A 22,461-nucleotide genomic window follows, 5' to 3' on the forward strand; every position below is an offset into this window, starting at 1 on the left:
GAGAAGGTCAATAAATTATCTTCAAGAACCTTATGATATACTTAAACAAATAAATATTTAAGCTTCTCCCAAAACGTTTTGTAAAATTCTACGGTTAGACCGTCAAGTTCAGGAGACTTGTTTAATTTCCTATTTTTTATCGCTTAAGAGTACTCCTCAAGCGTAACTGAACCATCACACAATAGTTTTTCTTCATCATTCAATTTATTTCCTAATTTTGTATTTATAATGTATTCTTGAGATAATGGATCATTAGGATATTGTGATGAAAAAAAATTAATAGTAGTTTTTAATTTCAAGTAAAATCTTACTTTGATCTTTTAAAACATTGTTTTTTTTTTTCATCTAATAACTTATTTATCCATTTCTTAATTTGCCTTTGCTTTTCAAGTCCCCAAAAATACGCATTATTTTTTCTCCTTATTCAACCCATTTTTCTCTGGCTCTGATTTGTGCACCACTGGCTTTCTCATTATAAATCTTATTCAGTTCTGATTCCAAATGTTTAATACGATCATCTTAATTAGAGTTTAACAAATTTAATTGGTTTCTTTAAACCATCTATTCTTGTAATTCTTTTTCTAAGGGGCGTGTGACTTCTCTTTGGTTTTAGCTTTTGAATACAATATTTTACAGTAGCTTCTTTAATTTCAAGTTTTAATATATCCCAAAAAATCCGACAGTCTGTATCTTTATTTTGGTATTGATTTAAAAAGTTAGTAATCAAATTGGTAATTAAACTTTGATAATCTTTATTTTCTAACACAGAATTATTTAATTTCCAAAATCCGAGGCCTTTTTCTGACGCCCCCGTTTTAAATGTTAAACAAACACTCTGCTGATCAGTATACAAAATCGTTGCCGGTTTAATTTTACACGTATCTATCTGAGGTCTTAAATTGCTTCCAAATAATATTATATCTATTCTACTCGCCTGAGATTTATCTTTTCTCCTCCAAGTAAACTGTTGTATATTTTCATTCATAACTTTGCCAAATATCAAAAAGATTATTATCTTTTAACAATGATTTCAAGCTTGATACTGGTTTATTGTTTTTGTGATTGTTACTTGTGCTTATTCTATCAATATTTTTTTAATTTTTCATTAAAGTCTCCCCCCAATTATTGGGATTCCAATACCATTTTCTTTCACAAAGAGATCCACCTTTTTAAAAAAAATGACTTACTTGCAGTTGTATTGTTTGGTCCATATAAACAAACTATTGAAAAAATTGTGTCATTAATTTGGATATTTAATAAAACAATTTTTCCATCTTTATCTGTAAAATGATTGATAATGTCATATGCTCTTCAACTTCGTGCTTTATTTGGCCTTTTTTAACTTTTTTGGATTCAAACGTCACTGATGAGTCTTTTATAGACGAAATGCGTATATACAAAATTTAGTCCTGGTATCTATGATAAGTTTATAAAACAACAAAGTCAATTGATTTTTTATTTCATTTTCACTATCTAAGTCTACACGAGTTTCTTGTATTAAGGCTATTGATATTTTTTGATATTTTAACCATGTCAAAGCCTTGTTCCGTTTTTCTCTTGAGTGCATGCCATTTACATTAAGGCTGCACAATTTTACTGTGTTATCAAATAACATATCAAAATGTTTACAATTCTATCCACAACATTGAATAAGTCATGCATTTATTTCATACACAAATATCGATTTGGTATACACACATCTTGTAAAGAAAAAGCAATAATTATAATATTCTATCGTACCGTATAAATTAAAATATATACGGAAATATAAATTTGTAAATTAGTACGGAGTAAATATTTTAGAAAGTCACACCTGCAAAAACCTCATAGGCAAGTTATTAAAGTAAAAATCAAATGGACAACCTACACCTCTTCAAGGATTTTACGACGTCTATTTTGGCAATATGTGGATACACTGTTTTATGAAATTGTTTTATATCTAATATATTTATGTATGGAAATTCTAAATATTGGCAATAGCTCCAGTGGAAACTAAAACATAGAAAAGCTTGCAAAACTGAAAATAATCGTTTAAGTCAAACTATAAAAAAGTCAATGAAATAGTTACATATGCGATAATTGCTCCCTAAATGTTTCGAATTTGTCAATTTGTCATTTGAAATTGCTCATTGTTCATCAACATATTCAGAAGTTTAGAATAATTTGTTGTTTGTATAACTGGATTTCTTCCGGCAATTGTAAATTGCATATTGTCACCAATGATATTGATTACAACTTTCTTTTTGCCGCTACCGATAACGCAATCAAGAATATTATCATGAGCGTCGACATAAATAGCAATACGACAGTCATTTTCATCCTCTCCTAGAAGAGCATACACTTGTGATCGAAGCCATTTCAACAGTTCGATTGCAGATGTGTTTTGGTTACTACTTTTTATCTTTTGTAAATATGCATGAACTGCGGTATCTGCATTTGAAAATTTTGTCGGCCCAGAACCCTGAAAAAGACAAATTTAGTGGTAGCACTTAAACGAATGAAACTTTAAAGTTAAAAGTTTACTTGACTACCAACACGTAATAAATTAACATAACTTAACTTCACAAAGGAATACATGCCTTTATATATTATTGTTTGAAATAATAACTCATACTCACACAGTCAAATATGGAAGCATAACTACTATTGGATATAAGATTAAAAGCAAGCTTATATAGAATAAAAATACAAATTAAAATAAATACATTTAAAATTTAATCATGTTATATTTTGTTCTATGGTTGTATCTACCACGTGTAAGACACCTTTAGGACACACAGTAAAATTAAATCTAGAACATAGGTACAAGTGCAAGGCCTGCTCATTAGGCATACATACCATATTCTCTAAATATTAATTGTACACCACTGAAAGTAAACCAATAAAAAAGTAAAATTTACATCAAATAAAAGTCGGATTACATGTCGGAGTCTGAAATGAAATCAGAACTACAACCTCTATGTAGTATAAAATTTTTCAACATCCTTAATCTAATATTTTCCCTTTGATATAAATATTATAAAAGCATATTTCAGGGACTGTTTTCTTGTTTAAAAAATAATTAAAAATATAAACTATGTGATAAAATTTACCAAGTCATTATTACACAATTAACGAACAAACAAACGTATAAATGTCTTTGTTCTCCAGAATACTTTGTCTGTTATAATTGAATAAATAACGGATTGATTAATTGATTGCAGTTAGGTTTATAAATCCCACAAAGAAAAAGGGAAAAGGTAAAGTTACCCTAATTATCTTCCATGGGGTTCTTGTTGCACAGACTTTAGTTTACTCGATAGTATTTGTGAATTTTTTTTAGTGTTTGTGTGATGTTTCATCTTTTCTAATATGGCATTGTCAGTTTACATGTATATTGAACATGAGTTTTAAATTATACATCCCTGGTACCTTTCAAAATGCATCATCAACCAAAAAGACACTAAAATGGATTTAAGTGATAAATGATGTTGACTTGATGTCTTATTTACATGGACTCTACATGGCCAATTTTACAGAGGAAATATTATAAGCATTTAAATGTCTTACCTTCACGTAGTGAGGACCGAAAACTAAAGATCCTAGCAGGCAAATAAGTTAGTAGAAAAATTTATGAGGAGTGGCCTACGAAGACAACCAATCAAAACGAGACATCAATATAAGCAATGCATTACATATGAGACAAATCTATATGTTTAAAGAGATACATTAAATGACACTTTGAAAATAAGGTATAATACCTTTTAAAAAAGACACAATTATCTGTAACTGTCAATATTTGATAATGCACTATTTTGAAGTTCAATATTTATGCCTCTAAAACATGTTAGATATGGATAGTTGTGACTGAAAAAACGAACACTTTATCAAGACAAAACTTTGGTATGAGTTGAAGAACATGAATGACAGAAACAGCAAGAACAATTTAAAAGGAGTAGACCTTTAACTTAAACGTGACTTTAATTTGTAAACTATGACGTAATTTTGATGTGTCATTATTATCTTTAACCATGCTGTTGTAAATTTAGATAGCAGCACCTCTTAATAAATATTTTACACACATATATGTATTTTTACACAAAAACCTCTTTCGGGAGATTGCGAGAAAGTATCAATGAGAACAAAACTCTCTTGCAGTCTATTATGTATCGTCATAGCAAAATCTAAATAACAAAAATACTGAACTCCGAGGAAAATTAAAAGCGGAAAGTCCCTAATCACATGGCAAATTCAAATGATAAAACACATTATACGAACAGCCGTCATATTCCTGACTTGGTACAGGCGTCCTCAAATGTAGAAAATAGTGGATTGAACCTGGTTTATAGCACAACTTTTTGGAATTTTGGGTACTCAATGCTCTTCAACTTTGTATTTATTTGGCTTTTTAACTATTTTGATCTGAGCGTCACTGATGAGTCTTATTTAGACGAAACGCGCGTCTGGCGTATAAAATTATAATCCTGGTACTTTTGATAACTATTTATAACGCTTAACCTCTTATTGGTATGACAGTCGCATCAATCTATTTTATTTATAACGATGCCTGAACAAAACAGACATAATAGGTTAAAGAGGCCCATCCACAAAAAATCTAAATATTTACATTGAATGGGTATTTTTAAAGTGAACTTCTACTCATTGTATTTTTTTTCAAACTTTTATCGATTTTCGTAAAAAAAAACATTTGTCTTATACAGTATTATTCTTTTTGTCTGCAAAATTTCATCAAAATTATTAAAAATTCTAAGTAAACAAGTTATGAGGTGATGAAGTTGCAGATGCAAAGCATCCCCGTTATCAATCGATTAGCGTCTCGTCGATTACGGTTTAATTATAGATTAATCTATATTAACCCTAAGTGGGTGTTTACGCTTTTGTTTTAAAACGATATTTTTTATTGGTGATGTGCAGCCAGGCTTTTGCATTTCGACCAATGAAAACGGGTTTAACTGGAAGAATGCAGTACCAGGATTGTTTGGGATGTCGCACCAGAAAATTCTATCGTGGGGTTCAGAGCTGGTAAGTTTTTTTTGTGATTTGCCGACTTACAACAGACAGCACATCTTAGGGCATTCACAGATGAAAGTAATTATAATTCCCGAAGAAAATGATGTAAAAAATTACAAGATTGGACAATAATTGAAGTTGCACGAGTCAATTTAGTCGCGAGGGGGTCAGTGTATTTTCCAAAAATGGAAACCGGAAGTTGACAATCGCAATAAAAATTTATAACCTATAATACATACATTTATCAATTACTAATGTTATGAAGTAGAGTGCAGAACGGAGTTTCTCTCTAGCCTCCTCATAATTTTCACAATACAGTAGATAATGGTGAAGTGAAATAGGAAACACTATTTATTTTGGCCTGATTGTACATGTACCGACATGTACATGTGTATTTTCAATGAAAGATTATGACAATAGTCAAAATAAGGATACAGCCATCAATAAGTTACAATCTCAATCAGAACAAAACAAACAAATATATAACATAGAAGCACAAACAAGGAAATATCAATGATCATCAATTTCAACAACCACATGCATTTCATACTTATATATGCATTAAAAATCAACCATAAATGACTGCATGATGAGGTTCCCCGTGTTTGATGTTGGAATGTGACGTCACACAGGAAGAGATATAAAATAATTTCAATACTATAATAGAACATAATGACATTATATTAGGACAAAAACATAGATGGTTGGATGTTAAAAGTACAAAACTACGTCATACATACCAAAGAAACACAAACCGTAGCACGTACAAAACACACCAGTAAAAATGAAAGATATTACAAACAACACATTGAAATAAAATAATTTTATATTTCAAAGTATTTTCAAAGTCATAATTGAACATTAAGATAATGGCCTTTTAATATAACAAACAACATAATGACGGGATGTTTATAAATACAGAGCCACATAATATGTAAAAAAAACCACGAAAAGTCAAACGTACAAAGCACACTAGCAAATAATGAAAGATAATACAAACACATTAACGGGATGTATAAGTACTGAGCCACGTCAAATGGTCATTACTGAAAACAGACCGAACAGTAAAAGTACTATTATTAATAGAACAAAGACAAATTAAAGAACTATCTAACACGTTGTTAAGATGATGAACAACTTTGTAAAATGTCATCAGTGTCTGAGTAGAAAGTTGATGAACTAGGGGTATGTCACAGATCGTCTCGTCTTTTTCTAAAAAAAACCATCGGAAGGTACCAAGACATTGCTGATAAATATTCCGTATCAACCTCAGCTTAGGAGTCCAATACAAACAAGGTAAGTCCTCCGATTTATTGTTCAATGTAATGTTCATTGAAGCAATGAAGAACTTATGATTTGCGAAAGTCTTATCCTTGTCAAAAGATATGTCATTGTAAGGGGGATTACCTGAAAGGAATACGATTTTTGTTTTTGTAGAAGAATTCTAGGTAAATTTTATGCTTATTCGGCATGAAAAATTCTAGAAGTTGAGTGTCCGCTTTTCAGCAGCTTACCATTGCTTTTCAAAGGCAGTTTCCGTCCTTTATCAATGACTTCCTACTATGATGAAGCTTAATTAATATTAGTTTATCTACCTGGATATGCATAACATAATTGAAACGTGACATTATCAAATCGTCTGCTGTTGTTCAGTGCCTAAACGACCTCTTGAGTCTATAAAATATCAAAACACCACCGCAATGCGGACACTATAGAATGGTTGATTGTTGACCACCTAACATCAAATGACATACATTTGATGCAAGTTAAGGACAAGAACAAGTAAACAGATATAAGAAGATGTGGTATGAAAGAAAATGAGACACTCTCCGTCTAAGTCCCAATTTGTAAAAGCAATCATTATAGGTCAAAGTACAACTTTCAACACGGAGCCTTGGCTCACACCGAACACCAAGCTATAAAGGGCCAAACAAAATTACTAGTGCACAATCATTCAAATGGAGAAACCAACGGTTTAATCTATATGAAAAACGAGAAACATTTATGAACTATATCAACAAACGACAACCACAGTACGCCAGGTTCATGAATTAGGACAGATGCAAACAATAGCAGCGGGTTTAAATGTTTTATTAAGAAACAACCTTCACCCTTGCCTGAATTAATAGTAAAACATCACATCATTGAAAGACACAATATAAAATATATGAAAATGATAGCGTATCACACACTAATTTTGAAAATATAATGTTTAAGGCACTTGTTTTTAACAAAATTTATCTAGAAAATAAGCCATTTTCGGTCAAACAAAGTTAAATTCGGTGTCAAAAAGCAGCAAACTTTACATAGTTTCTGGATACTTTTGCTTTAATTAAGGGAGCTAAATTGCTACTTTCTGTTTAAAAAAAGTAAACCATAAGATTTTACAGTGGAAAGATCTACATGATATTTTCTACATTAGAAAATGCCTGTACAAAGTCAGGAATATGACGGTTCTTGTCAATTCGTTTTTGATGTGTTTTGTCAATGTCAAATGAGAGACTATTGTATACTGATTTCAAAAATATATGGTTTCTATTCACTTTTGTTTGAAATCATTTGAAACATTTACTTGACACAGATTCCAAAATTATTGATCGAAACAGCGGGTAAATTATGACGTTGCGATTGGTAAAACGTGGTCACGAGCTGACATCCAATGGATCCGTAGTGGTTAGTAAATTTCATAGGGAGTTAATGACGTCGCATCTACTGTTCATGTTGATGTCATCGTTTGATGTTGTTGTATTTTATTGTTTATTTTTCTACAAAACGCGGAATAAAATGTCATGTTTGCGATTTATTCGTTATGCGGATCACTTCTGACACCATAGGGACCACAAAGGGGAGTCAAATCTGGCTTTCGGTCTCAGCCTGTACAGATTTTACTAACCTTTGTATCCGTCGGAAGTCAGTAGCAACCATATAACTCATAATGGTTCTATATACATTTACATTTACTAAGTACAACATTCCGGATTACACAAAGTCGTTTCAGGTTGGCCTTTTTAATGTTATATAGCTTGCAATTGCAACATAATGAAAACAGTCGTATGGGGTCCGTGTAACACTTATCAATTCAAAGTTTTAAAAAGTTTTGAAATTTTAGATTTTTGGAATTTTTATCAAAGTTTTAAAATATCAAAATTCCAAATTGTGTAAAAGTTTTGAAATTTTGAAATTTTAACCAAATGATTAAAATATTAAAATTCTAAATATCGAAAAATACTAAACCTAACGTGCAATTTTGATTATTTCACTTTTTGAAAGTTTGATTTTTTAAAGTTTTGATTAAGATATCAAAATTAGAAAAGGGGCGAAAAGAGGGGTACCTGTAAAATACGAAACTAAATAAAAGCAAAACCAAAGAAAACAAATGGAAATGAAAACATATATACTGATACTTAAAAGTTAATATATAAAATAAAATCACAGGCAGACAGTTGTGAGCGGTGAAAAATTGGAGGACAAAATCAATATTTCTTAAAGGAGGAGAATTCATTTTAAAAAAAGACGTCTCTGATAATGACCATTTTACTTGCTGGTTTTCCCAGCACCCATACAATGTATTTTATGAGTCAGTAAAAACTGACCAACTCGAAGTAGGTCAAATAGTATGGTTTGCTTGAGTATGTATATATATTTTCTACTGAACTTTAAGCAACAAAATGGCCCAATACACGTTGTATTAGTCATTTGATTTAAAAAAATTCTTTTTTGCTCTACGAATTCTTACTTTCTGCAATCATGTCGGTAGATGAATATATCATCCCATGTAGATTTTGAACGATCATCTTTAACGTTTTAATCAACTATTTATGTTCTTTATTAATTGTTGGCCTTAAATATTCAGCTTTGAGCGTTCCTGAAGAAGGTAGATCCAAAAAAGCGCGTCGGTCGTAACTTTCAGTAACGTTTTGTTTTAATTTTTTATCGATTGCATGACGACAATATATTGCCTGGTATCAATGAGTCCAGTTACAAGTATTGGTACGGTAGGAATACAGAATCCATGGTGTCGCAATTAACGTTGTGCTAGTCTGGAAAGTGGGAGGTTTTTGATATCTTTTTACGCTGAAATTAAGAGTAAGATAAAATATTAGTATAGCTTGGAGCCAGGAAACTGTTATAAGGTATCTACATACACTCATTATGGATAGATACCAGGATGTAAATTTTGTATTTGTATATTTGTGCCAGACGCGCGTTTCGTATACAAAAGAATTATCAGTGACGCTCGAATCAAATAAATTAAAAAGGCCAAGAAAGTCAAATAAAATTAAAAGGCCAAATAAAGTAAACGTTGACATCCAACTTATCGTTCTGGTTTTGTAAGAGCTGAACACATTCATATCATAAAAAAACGTATTCCATAAACATTTCGTTCTTATGTTGTACTGTTATACTACAGTCCTAGATTAGGGGAGGGTTGGGATCCCGCTTACATGTTTAACCCCGCCACATTATTTATGTATGTGCCTGTCCCAAGTCAAGAGCCTGTAATTCAGTGGTAATCGTTTGTTTATGTGTTACATATTTGTTTTTCGTTCATTTTTTATATTAATAAGGCCGTTAGTTTTCTCGTTTGAATTGTGTTATATTGTTATATCGGGCCATTTATAGCTGACTATGCGGTATGGGCTTTGCTCATTGTAGAAGACCGTACGGTGACCTATAGTTGTTAATGTTTGTATCATTTTGGTCTCTTGTGGACATTTGCCTCATTGGCAATCATATCACATCTTCTTTTTTATATTGTGTTCAGCCTTCATATTTACGTAATAGTAAATTGTTGCAGCTGTACATTAGGCGCCCATCTATTCATGTGTAGGTGTCGGCATTTTGAAATTTAAAAATTATTTTCAAAAGTTTATATCAGCGATAAATGGTAATCATTTTTGGAATCCGATATAAATGAATATTGTCACAAAGGTGAAACTTTCTTATTACTTGAATACTTCCACGAGGGGCTTCAATAATAGACATAGAAATATTCTGATCCCCAATTTGATGAAAACAAAATATCCGTGCTAGCAAAGGAAAAAAATATTCTGATTCCAGATTTTCCCCATGCCTTATAGTGTTCAATTTTGTTCCAAACAATTTGATTAATAGCGATGACAAAACTAAATAAAATTGTTAGCGCCTTGCGCATTTTCCCCACTTCGACCAAACAACCATATCCCCACTTTTGAGGTTAAATGGTTGCTCCCTTAGACAACGTTTGGACTTATGTTTGTAAAATGTATATATAGATTATAACATGGCATTTTTCATATCAGACCCCTTATCAGCTCTCGAAAAACCAGTACAATGTAAAACGCTGAATTTAAGTAAAACATTCACCTACGGAATGCTGAAAACTTAATATTGTCAAGGAAATATAAGAACCGAAACAATTGAAGAAGTGTTAGGCCAAAGTGAAGTAAAACATATTAAAATAAATAAGTACCGAAACCGTTGAAGAGCTATATGTCAAAAATACCTAAAATAAATAGCCAAATTCATCTAAAGCCAACTTTATAAACTGTACGATATTATGTGCAAAATTTCTAAGCGATTTATTATGGTTCATCAATGTAACGCAAAAAAGGGCGAACAAAAATTGATTTTATATTTTAAATAAAAATGAGAACAAAAGCAAAATATATTTCTACGCAAAAGTGGAAAAACTTATAATAACAGAAAAAAAACCAAACAACAAACCGCAAAATGTCTTTCAGTGCAAAGTGGAAAGACCTCATAAAACACCTAATAAATGAAAACACAATTACCAATTATGAATAGTCATAATTATTAATCTGATATACCAACAGCATGTTTACATGAATGGATTTTTTGTTATCGTTAACTGAACTTATCTTCCTACTTCTTATTTCGATAGCCATGATATCTTTTATACAATTTCAGTGGTATTCAAAATTTTGTTATAAATACAAAATATTCCAGTTGGCATTCTTTACAATGGAATGTGTACTTTAGAGCTTGATACATGTAATGTAAACCTTCAAGTTGGTCTTGTTTATCACTTGCTTTAACATTATCTTTCGATTTTTGCCGACAGACAGGCGCCATTTAACAATCTAAATACGCAGGGTATATTATTCTCAGGTCATTGTGTTATGTAGACTATGTGAAAAAAATATTTAACCGTGTATATTTTTGCAGGTTATTGTTGTTTTTTTTAAATTGTGGATTATCTCATAGCGATATACTATGTAACCTGTATTTTTGCACCCCTTATTTTATCGAAAATGACACTCCGTAAATTTTACGGACACCATCACGAATTGGTTGATCCATACGATGTATCTATGTCCAAACTAAGTATGGACATTTTTACCACGTGTTAGATTCGGGTTTGTCATTAAATACGTCATCTGATCTTTTAATTACCGAATGTGACTGTTTTGCTGAGTGTGAATTCGTATTGCTTTAAGATATGGCACGGTACTTTGCCATCCCAAATTAATTGGTTGGGTTTTGATGTTGTGTTTGTTGTTGTCATCGGATTTTGTCAAATGTCTTAACTTTTGTAGTTGTAATTCGTATTTTTTCTGTTGTATTCGTGTGTTGTGTTGGGGATAACTACTCATCCAGTTCATTTGGTAGATTTAATTTTGGATCAACGAAATTTACACGATATATTTGGTTTGCAGTTTGATCAGAAGAAACTCCCACAAAGCTAGATAATACAATTAATTATCTAATTACTGCTACAATTAAATATTTAATAGTATAATAATTTTCCCTGTTATTTGTATAAGTTGGATAAGTCATTCAAATCTAATCTTGAATATCATCCAAATTCTTTCTTAATTTTCGGAACACGTTTTAGAAATTTAAATGTGATGTCACTTCGGGCGTTGCATTGACTATGGCTAACAGGGCTGTGATTTCGTAATGTATTCGTTTTTATTCTATAGCTAGTCACCACTTCAGTTTAATCATGTATATCTATTATATAGTCATTTTATAAATTTTACTGTTTGCAAAACTATGTATTATTCTTGATAATATTGCTGTTTTTGCCCCAGGCGTATAACCCTGGCCTCACAACTTTTTGGAACTTTTTGTCCTCGGCGATCTTCAATTTTGTAGTTGTTATGGCTGTCAAACTTTTTACATCTGAGCATAGTTTTGTGTGGACGTAGCGCGCGTCTGGCGTATACAATATTTTTTAACCTGTTACCTTTTGAAGGCTATTATTCGTTTGTTTCTCTAGATTGTCCTATATTTTCTACCATTTATCTGTTTATTTATTTTAACCCTGTCGTGAAATGTTAACACTGCTATTAAAGCGGGAGGTTTGGCATGCCACAAAACCAGGTTCAATCCTATAGTTTTTTTAGTCATATATTTTTTTTATAAATTATGTTAATTTCCGTAAGTGTCATCATTTTTTTAATTTTAAATTTATCCACAACAAAATAGGCCAATACTTTACATTTATTTTATGCAAATGTTCATTGTATTAAGGAAAAGGAATTTATAACATTGCATTTGCTTTTTGAAATTAAACTTAAAAGTTCAAGATTGATACTGAAAAATCAATGAAAAATATTCATTATTTATATACCCATCATGTTAAAGTTTATGGTGTCGGACAATATGATGTTACTTTTCATTCTTAAAATATAACAAATTTGGAAAATCAGTTTGTCGTTTAGAAAAAAGTTCAATTTCAACAATGACTTTGTCTTTAATTTCAAGGTTATAAAGCAAACACCTCAAATCGAAAAACCCGAGGTCTTTATTTTGTATGTTTAATGAGTTATATCAGTATAAGCTTTAGTTGAAATAAAAGAGGGAACAACACTCCCATGTGATGCCAATGTACCCTTTCAACCAAATTGTATGTGTTATGAAATGTCACAAATAACCAATAAAAATTGATAATTTGTCGATATCTAAACCGTTTTTGTAAACAAGTAATAATAAGCAATCATTTAGATTTAGAATATGTCTTTGACTTTTGACCTTGACCTTTCATTTTTTTTAACCAAGGACCTCACATCATCAATGTAAGACACCAGATCTCTATCACTATGATTTTCCAGTTACAAATACATTTCACTTATGTCAAATTCATAAAGGTAAATAGTTCGCATTGAAGTCTCCGCATCGCTTAATTCTTAAAATATCATGAGGATATAACGAACAATTTCCAAAAAAAACACCTTTTTGGATTATTTAACTGTTGCGAAGGATTGGTCATAACTAGAAAAACAGTCTTTAGTGAGATAAAAAGTAAAATCACAAAAATACTGAACTCAACGGAAAATCAATGCGGAAAGTCCATAACCACATGGCAAAATCAAAAAACAAAACGCATCAAAAACGAATGGACAAGAACTGTCATATTCCCGATAGATCATACAAAGAAAAGTGCCTGGTAAAGCGGCGTCAGTTCAATAGCGCCTTACCTGATGAATATCATATACAAATCTAACATCTCCCCCCCCAAAAAAAAAATTAGAGCGCAAGGTATAAATATGGAATTGGAAAAAAAAGAATTGGAAAACAATCAATAGGTTTTTCCACGAAAAAGTTGAAAGTCATAACAATTTTAATCAGAACAAACACAAAAGGTTTTTCTTCAGAAAAATTGAAAAACATAATGGTCAGAACAAAAGCAATATGTCTTTCTACGAATAGGTCGAAAGACCTTATAACTCTGAAAATAAAATTAAAGATAAAAAGATAAATAGACACTATAAAAATAAGAAATACTTTATAAAAACCAAATTGCGTAATTAATTTTATTATTTTACTGAAATTTGTTCTTGAATTTCTAATATACAAATTTTCGTACGAATACTTGTATTAAATATATGAATTCTTTAACAAAGTATTAAAATAAAGCTCTCGAGATCAACTTTAATCTGAGAGAGGTAATTGTGTTCGGGGTCCTGTAAGTCCTCTGTTCTCAATACAATCAGCTATGAATCGTGCATAGCTTTGAGAGACGTACTCTACCTGTCTCCCTGAAATAAACCATTGAATATGGTCACCAATAATGATGATCATTATACTCGTTCTCCCACTTCCTATAATGCAATCTAACATTTTATCTTGGTGGTTGACAAGAATTTTGAGCGAACAATTATATATGTCCTCTCGTAATAATCTGTAAATTGCAGTTCTCATCCATTTCAAAACCTCTATTGCATGCGAATTAGCCGTGTTTCCTTTTATCTGTTGTATGTACCAGTTGATTGCACTGTCTGCAGAATCGAAATTACTACTTGCACTTCCCTAAAACAGTGACAAAACTTAAAAAATAAGACGCACCTACTATCACTTAGATGTTGTTATGGGCATCCGATACAGTTTCTCGATAAAATGTCATCTTTATCATTTTGAAATATGTTGTAGGCCTTGCCGAGTTATAAAATAAAACACAAAATAAAACATAGGTTACCGTGCTTGTTTTTGAGAAAATTGAGCCTGAAAATTGGGCATTTGTGCAATTTTGTAAAAAAGTTAGGCATTTTATAATTTTTTTTGGAGAAGATATTCTTAATCGTAAATTATTAAGATTGGAATCAATCTGAAGCTGTGATAAGGAAAAAAATAAATCCCCACAAGAATGACTTTAGAATTATTCAAGACAATTTCGACGTTATCTCTGCAAGTTAACGGCGACATTTTTCTGATGTATAAATATTGCTTATAAAGAGCTACTTATGAATTGATAATATTGTTTTCGGAAATAAAATCATGTGTATCATCACTACCTCATTCTGTTTGTGGTCGAAGTGAAAAACATCTCAAGAAAAGTTATTACGGTCTGTTGATATTTTTTACTCGGCTTTTCAAATTTAAAGACACTCGGCAATTTAGAACTTTATACATGCAGGTACATGTACTGTACACACTCGTGTATTGTTTTATACCATATGTTGACCATATGTTTTATGTTGTTCGGCTGCTGTTTCATTAAAATACAAATTAAAATCATTTTATTCATGTTTTAATCCCTTTTTAGAATTTCACATTTATTCATCAAAACAAAGTTTTATTCGGGTCAATGATTTCAATTGAATAAAATAAAAACTAAATAGTTTTAAAGTTCACTTGTATTGCAACTTATTTCCTCTGACTGGATCAGAACACAAAGGTTACTTACATGAGGTCTTTTCCTGCAAACGGAACTTGTAAGAAAACAAAAACAAAATCGAAAAAGAATCTTAAATTTGCTTAACCTTTTTTTTTCAGACAGAGAAACTAGATCCCTAATTTTGAAGTTTTACAGACGCGATCTCACCTTACGTGACTAAAACAAAAAAACTACATTTACAAATGAAGAAAATTAGAAATTCATGTAACGAATGTAGAAAATACGTGAACAAATTAAGAAATGTTTACACATTAAGAATTTACATTTTTGAACTCAAGAAATGTAGATATTGACGTAACGGATGGGAAGAATACATGTTACAAATTAATAAATTACATGTTACGAATTTAGAAATTGCATTTCACAAATTGAGAATTGTATAATTATGACGGATATTCCTTTCCATCTGGCATAGGAAAAAATTTTGTTAAATTTCATGTAATTTGGAAACAACTACAGTACTTGCAACCTTAGGCGTTACTGTTTGACGTGAACTTGACTGATCGGTGAATGATCGGTGACGGATGTTTGACTGATCGATGAGTGATCGGTGATCGGTGATCGGTGACCCATAGGATCCGTCAGATAAGTCAAATAACCTATGTGAGAGTTACCCTGACAACTGTCACCGATCGATCAGTAAATTAAATTTATGCACGGATCGGACGGATACGTATATATTTAAAATTCTTATGTAAACCGAACTCCACAGTGTTTACAATCGATGAACGCGGACCTCTACGAAGACACCTTAATTTACACGTTATAATTTGTAATAAAATTAGTTGCAATACAAAAGTAAAAATAGTTTAACAGAATAAGATGCTTAGAGCGTTAAATTGTTTGTGTTGATTAATATTTTCGTATTAAATATTATAAACATCAGAGACATATAATACATAATTGTATTATATGACTCTGTTAACATGAACTTATTTCTACGAAAATGGTTATTGTTGACCGCCATTGGATTTTTGAACTTTTAATAGTTTCGAATAGGTTGTTTTTTTCATGAAATTAAAAGAATGTCAAAGAAATGATATTAAAAGTTTGTTCCCATTGTTTAGAATTACCAAAATTAATATTCTTTTTATCAAATATTGTACTATTTTATTTGCAATCAGTTATTTTTACCATTTTGAGACAAGTCTTCTAATTAGAATTGAGATATAATGGAATTAAAATACTTAAACTTTTATTTTTGTGGAATAAGAATGTAGTTATTGATTTATTTTGATACAAATTATTAACCGTCATATGATTTCAGTACTTTTTGTACATCAGGATTAGCTGTTCTTCATAAAATATGCTTACTTTTAGGAAAAAGATATAAAATTTTTGTATGCGTTTCCTAAAATGCAAATATTTCTTCATTTTACTGAAAATTATTGACCGCCAATGGATTTTGTACTTTTTATAGTTTAAAATAGTTTTTTTGTTCATAAAATTAAAGGAATGTCAGAGAAATCATACTAAAATTTTGTTTGCATTGTTTAAAATAATCAAAATTATTCTTCTTTTTATCAAAAATGATACTATTGTATTTGAAATCAGTTATTTTTACCATTTTGAGACAAGTCTCCTAATCAGAATCGAGATATAATGAGAATTAAAATACTTAAACTTTTATTTTTGTGGAATAAGAATGTAGTTATTGATTTATTTTGATACAAATTATTAACCGTCATATGATTTCAGTACTTTTTGTACATCAGGATTGGCTGTTCTTCATAAAATATGCTTACTTTTAGGAAAAAGATATAAAATTTTTGTACGCGTTTCCTAAAATGCAAATATTGTTTCATTTTACTGAAAATTATTGACCGCCATTGGATTTTTATACTTTTTATAGTTGAGAATAGTTTTTTTTCATAAAATTAAAATAATCTCAGAAAAATCATACTAAAATTTTGTTCGCATTGTTTAAAATAATCAAAGTTATTCTTCTTTTTATCAAAAATGATACTATTTTATTTGAAATCAGTTATTTTTACCATTTTGAGACAAGTCTTCTAATCAGAATCGAGATATAATGAGAATTAAAATACTTAAACTTTTATTTTTGTGGAATAAAAATGTAGTTATTGATTTATTTTGATACAAATTATTAACCGTCATATGATTTCAGTACTTTTTGTACATCAGGATTGGCTGTTCTTCATAAAATATGCTTACTTTTAGGAAAAAGATATAAAATTTTTGTACGCGTTTCCTTAAATGCAAATATTGTTTCATTTTACTGAAAATTATTGACTGCCATTGGATTTTTGTACTTTTTATAGTTCAGAATAGTTTTTTTTTCATAAATTTAAAATCATATCAGAAAAATCATACTAAAATTTTGTTTGCATTGTTTAAAATAATCAAAATTTTTCTTCTTTTTATCAAAAATGATACTATTTTATTTGAAATCAGTGATTTTTACCATCTTGAGACAAGTCTTCTAAGATACTGTTGTCAAGTCATTAAAGATTGCATATGTTGACGTTAATATCGAGTCACTGATAAGGTCTTTGCATCGGAACTAAACACATTTATTCTAAAAACAGTTGTTGGCATGACACGGGTTATGTTCTTCTCATATATGTTATGATGGTATGATACTTAACCCCTAACGGGAAGGATTGTGCCTGATGTTCATATGATGAAATCATAATCTTTCAGTCAGTTTAATTGAAGTCTGGAGCTGGCATGTCAGTTAACTGCTAGTAGTCTGTTGTTATTTATGTATTATTGTCATTTTGTTTATTTTCTTTGGTTACATCTTCTGACATCAGACTCGGACTTCTCTTGAACTGAATTTTAATGTGCGTATTGTTATGCGTTTACTTTTCTACATTGGTTAGAGGTATTGGGGGAGGGTTGAGATCTCACAAACATGTTTAACCCCGCCGCATTTTTGCGCCTGCCCAAGTCAGGAGCCTCTGGCCTTTGTTAGTCTTGTATTATTTTAATTTTAGTTTCTTGTGTACAATTTGGAAATTAGTATGGCGTTCATTATCAATGGACTAGTATATATTTGTTTAGGGGCCAGCTGAAGGACGCCTCCGGGTGCGGGAATTTCTTGCTACATTGAAGACCTGTTGGTGACCCTCTGCTGTTGTTTTTTATTTGGTCGGGTTGTTGTCTCTTTGACACATTCCCCATTTCCATTCTCAATTTTATTCTAATCAGAATTTAGATATAATGAGAGTTAAAATACTTAAACTTTTATTTTTGTGGAATAAGAATGTAGTTATTGATTTATTTTGATGCAAATTATTAACCGTCATATGATTTCAGTACTTTTTGTACATCAGGGTTGGCTGTTCTTCATAGAATATGCTTACTTTTAGGAAAAAGATATTAAATTTTTGTACGCGTTGCCTAAAATGCAAATATTGTTTCATTCTACTGAAAATTATTGACCGCCATTGTATTTTTGTACTTTTTATAGATTAAAATAGTTTTTTTGTTCATAAAATTAAAGGAATGTCAGAGAAATCATACTTAAATTTTATTCGCATTGTTTAAAAAAACCAAAATTATTCTTCTTTTTGTTAAAGATGATACTATTTTATTTGAATTCAGTTATTTTGCCATCTTGAGACAAGTCTGCTAATTAGAATTGAGATGCAATGTAAGACTTAAAATACTTAAAATAAATGATTGCATTACTTTTTGTCCATCAGGAATGGTTGTTCTTCATAAATTATGTTTACTTTAAGGAAAGAGATATTATTTTTTTGTACGTGTTGGCAAGAATGCAAATATTTCTTCTCATGTTGGAAAATATTGTAATATCAATTGCAATCAGTTGTTCTAAATGATTTTCATATTTTTTTTTAGAAAATGTGAATTATTCAAGAATAAATCTACTTATTTCTTTCTTTTTAAGGATTATATTTATGTTTACCAACATTGGATTTTTGTACTTTTTATTGTTTAGGAGTAGTTATCTTTTTTATTAAAAAAAGACTATCAGAAAAATAAAATGTAATGTTGTTTGCATTGTTTAAAATTATTTCTATTTCTTGTTAAAAAATACAGCAGTTATTTTTGTAATTTGTTATTCTAAATGCTTCGATTGTGACGAGAATATAGAATGTCCGTGATTATGATAAGTTTTTTTTTTAAGAATTTTATGATGATAAGGATACAAAAATTTAAAATATTGAAAAAAATTGACTACATTTTTCAATAACTGATTCTTTCATTTTGTTTTTCCCGAGAATGTTTGGAAAATAATGAAATAAAAATCGCGATGTAGACACTGTTTTAGAATTCGCCGGTTTTGAAAATAACGAAAAAGACCATTCTTTAATGATGATATTTTAATTTAGGTTTTATCTGTACATTTCTTTTCATTTCGATTCATAAAACTTTGCTAAATAATTAATAAACACAATGTATCATTGAACGTTCGATTTTCAAGAGTCGCCATATTAATTAGATTAAACGAAACTAAGATTCCGTAATTTGTATTAGTTTATCATGTGACGTATTAAAGTTCAATCCGTCATCAAGGTCGATCGGTACTATCCGTCCGATCAGTCAATTACTTTTACTATAAGTCTGACGGATTGCTGACGTGAGTTTGACGCGAACTTGACTGATCGGTGACTGATCGATGACCCCTGACTGATCGCTAAAATAGTAACGCCTAAGGTTGCAAGTACTGTATGCTGTACCATGTTTAAGACTGACAGATGGACGCCGGGCATTTGCATACCATAATACGTCACTTCAAAATTTTGACGGGCGTATAAAAATAATGTTGGCTATTGGTTTTTGTCGAATAAAATACGTGAAACGTGGAGAAATTCAAACTTTTTTTTTATTAGAGTTGTATCATTGTTAATATTAACGGCATACCATTATTTATTTAACATAAATAAATTGAATAAATTGTTCTTCACGTACCTATATTTTCGATATTAGTTTTAAAATATCATTGTTTTTTTGTGCTGTAATAAAACGTCAGAAAATCGAGTCCAAATTAAGAAATAATTGATGCAAGCTATACTTTATTGTAGTTTTAACATGGGTAGGCATTATATTCGTGATAATTTATTCATAATTAATATAATGCCTACCCATGTTTAAAGTACAATAAAGTATAGCTTGCATCAATTATTTCAATTCTAATAAGGACAATTAAGGTAATTTCTTTGTCCGATGTGTATAAGAGTAGATCGTTTGTATAGGCTCTTCCATGAACCTCCCCTTTTTAGTGTAAAAAATCAAACGACTGACACTTTGAGATTTTTCTCAGAGGGAGGAGTTTGAACAGCCAACATAAACGGTTGTCGTATCTAGGTCAAATATGTCAATTTCGGAATGCAACAAATTACAGTCATTATAAATGAATTAGTAACAACATGTGCATAATGTAATAGTTTGGAAGTGTTTAAAGTTAATAAAATATATTAAATGCATGCCAATTTCATTGTTCTGCAGTAGTCAATATACGCATGTGCAAACATTGTATTGGATTTAGAGCATGGGTTTGTTCACAAAGCGAAAGAAGCACGTCATATTAGAATCCGAATTTGATCATGGATTATGAACGATAATAACAATAAAAATTGACTTGCATTATATAAGTTACACCAAAAGGGTCAGTCGTTTTGAGATTGCTCACTATACGATATTTTGTTGAAGATCTCACAAAACTTTAAAATGTTTAATGTGTTTCATTTCTTATTATTTAATAAGACTGTTATCCTGTTAGAATCAAATGCACTAATCTTAAGGGTGTAGAAGTTAACATGCGTGAAAAACATATATTGGAGCATCGATTATACAAAATATCGTTCGTATTAAGGAAAATTACACGCATAACGTTCCGCAGAAAGGAACGTTTTGCGGGAATTCGAACGATTTACGTCGCGCCAAGAGTTACCTCCCTTGAAATTGTATCGGATGCCCTCAAGAGTTATGAATATTGATTAGTTTTCAGATTCGTACATGTTGTCCATTCGTTTGATTTGTTTTATCGTTTGATTAGGGATTTTCCGTTTTAAATTTTCCGCGGTGTTCAATACTTTTGTGATTTTATCTTTTTTTGTAAAAACCTATATTATTCAATAATAAACTATATTTCTTCGTGTTTTTATTAAGTTAACACACTGTTATTGAACAATATTCAAAACAACTTACCATCTGACTGCAACTTCTTTAAGCCTATCAAAAAATAAATAGAATTAATCAAATATGATTAAATTCACAGAGCAATATATAAAACTAAATTGATTTATATGTCTTCGAATTCTCATGCTTCAATATTTGAATAAAATACCCTTATTCTCATATATTCGTTTAATTGTCGCTCCATTTAAAAGAAATCAAGAGTTTAATTTTTGAATGTTATCGCTTGTCATAGTATTCACAAGCAAATATATATTTTTTGCGGCAAATAAATCGCGCATTGTTTCTGAAATCAGAAATAATTTAAAAGATGCCCCCTTCTCACAAAATATTAGGTTATATTGCTGAAATACTAATGTCAGAAAAAAGTCGCTCGCTTATTCCAATTAAAATACATAAATAACGATATAATTCGATTTTATATAATTATAATTCATTTGAGAGGTGATTGCTTGACACCGCATCAGCAGAAAAGGGTATATCGCTGCGAGATGCAATACTTATTGACAACCCTATCTTCTTTTAATTGTAATGTATTAAAAATATATAATGTGAGTTTTCATTAATCTGCATTAAAGATGAAATAATACAACGGTCACAATAATTTACTTATTTTACATTTCTAATGTGTTTCTTTTTATATCAAAATAAAAAGATAATCTCAACCGAATTGTATGCATAGAATATACAAATATGCTTTAATTTCAAAGAAATGCCCATACTAAAAAGTATCTCTGTAGGACCATGAAATTATTGTTAACACATACCATGATTAAATTGATTTAAAACTTGCCTTTGTCGAGATTGTTTAATCCGCAGAAGATTTTCCCACTATTCTATTTGTAAATTGGTATCAGAGTCTATTTAAACCACAATCTCTTGCCTATTGGTCGACTACATACAATAGTAAAGAACAACGTCCGATCATTTTAACTTTATCAGAATTAATAATAAGTTGAAGGACTGCATGTAGATTTTCAAATAATTAAAAAGGTACGTTTTCAAAGTTTTATTTATAATTCTGTCATTTAACAAATATCGTGTTTTTTATATTCTAAAATATAAAAAGGAATAATTTAAAACGTTCTTAAGATAAAAATGTACAATGAAATATGATTGACTGTAAGTGAGGTTCATCTTTTTTTTTTATATTTAATGTTATAATATTAAACTATACTGCGAACGAAGAAATTAACACA

General features: G+C 30.2%; 2 long non-coding RNA genes across 2 annotated transcripts; both read right to left on the bottom strand.

Annotated features, from left to right (window-relative positions):
• Positions 1–1,918: 1,918 nt before the first annotated feature.
• LOC143070464 (uncharacterized) lies at positions 1,919–3,583 on the bottom strand. The gene is made up of 3 exons (XR_012976530.1): positions 3,550–3,583; positions 2,839–2,867; positions 1,919–2,461 (listed from the first exon to the last, which is right to left on the bottom strand). It is a non-coding gene; the product is annotated as an uncharacterized LOC143070464 (long non-coding RNA).
• Positions 3,584–13,758: 10,175 nt separating this feature from the next.
• LOC143070465 (uncharacterized) lies at positions 13,759–22,176 on the bottom strand. The gene is made up of 3 exons (XR_012976531.1): positions 22,056–22,176; positions 21,275–21,298; positions 13,759–14,268 (listed from the first exon to the last, which is right to left on the bottom strand). It is a non-coding gene; the product is annotated as an uncharacterized LOC143070465 (long non-coding RNA).
• Between the last annotated feature and the right edge of the window lie 285 nt (positions 22,177–22,461).

This window comes from Mytilus galloprovincialis, chromosome 4 (genome assembly GCF_965363235.1).
Source record: "Mytilus galloprovincialis chromosome 4, xbMytGall1.hap1.1, whole genome shotgun sequence".
In the NCBI taxonomy this organism is placed as follows: domain Eukaryota; kingdom Metazoa; phylum Mollusca; class Bivalvia; order Mytilida; family Mytilidae; genus Mytilus; species Mytilus galloprovincialis.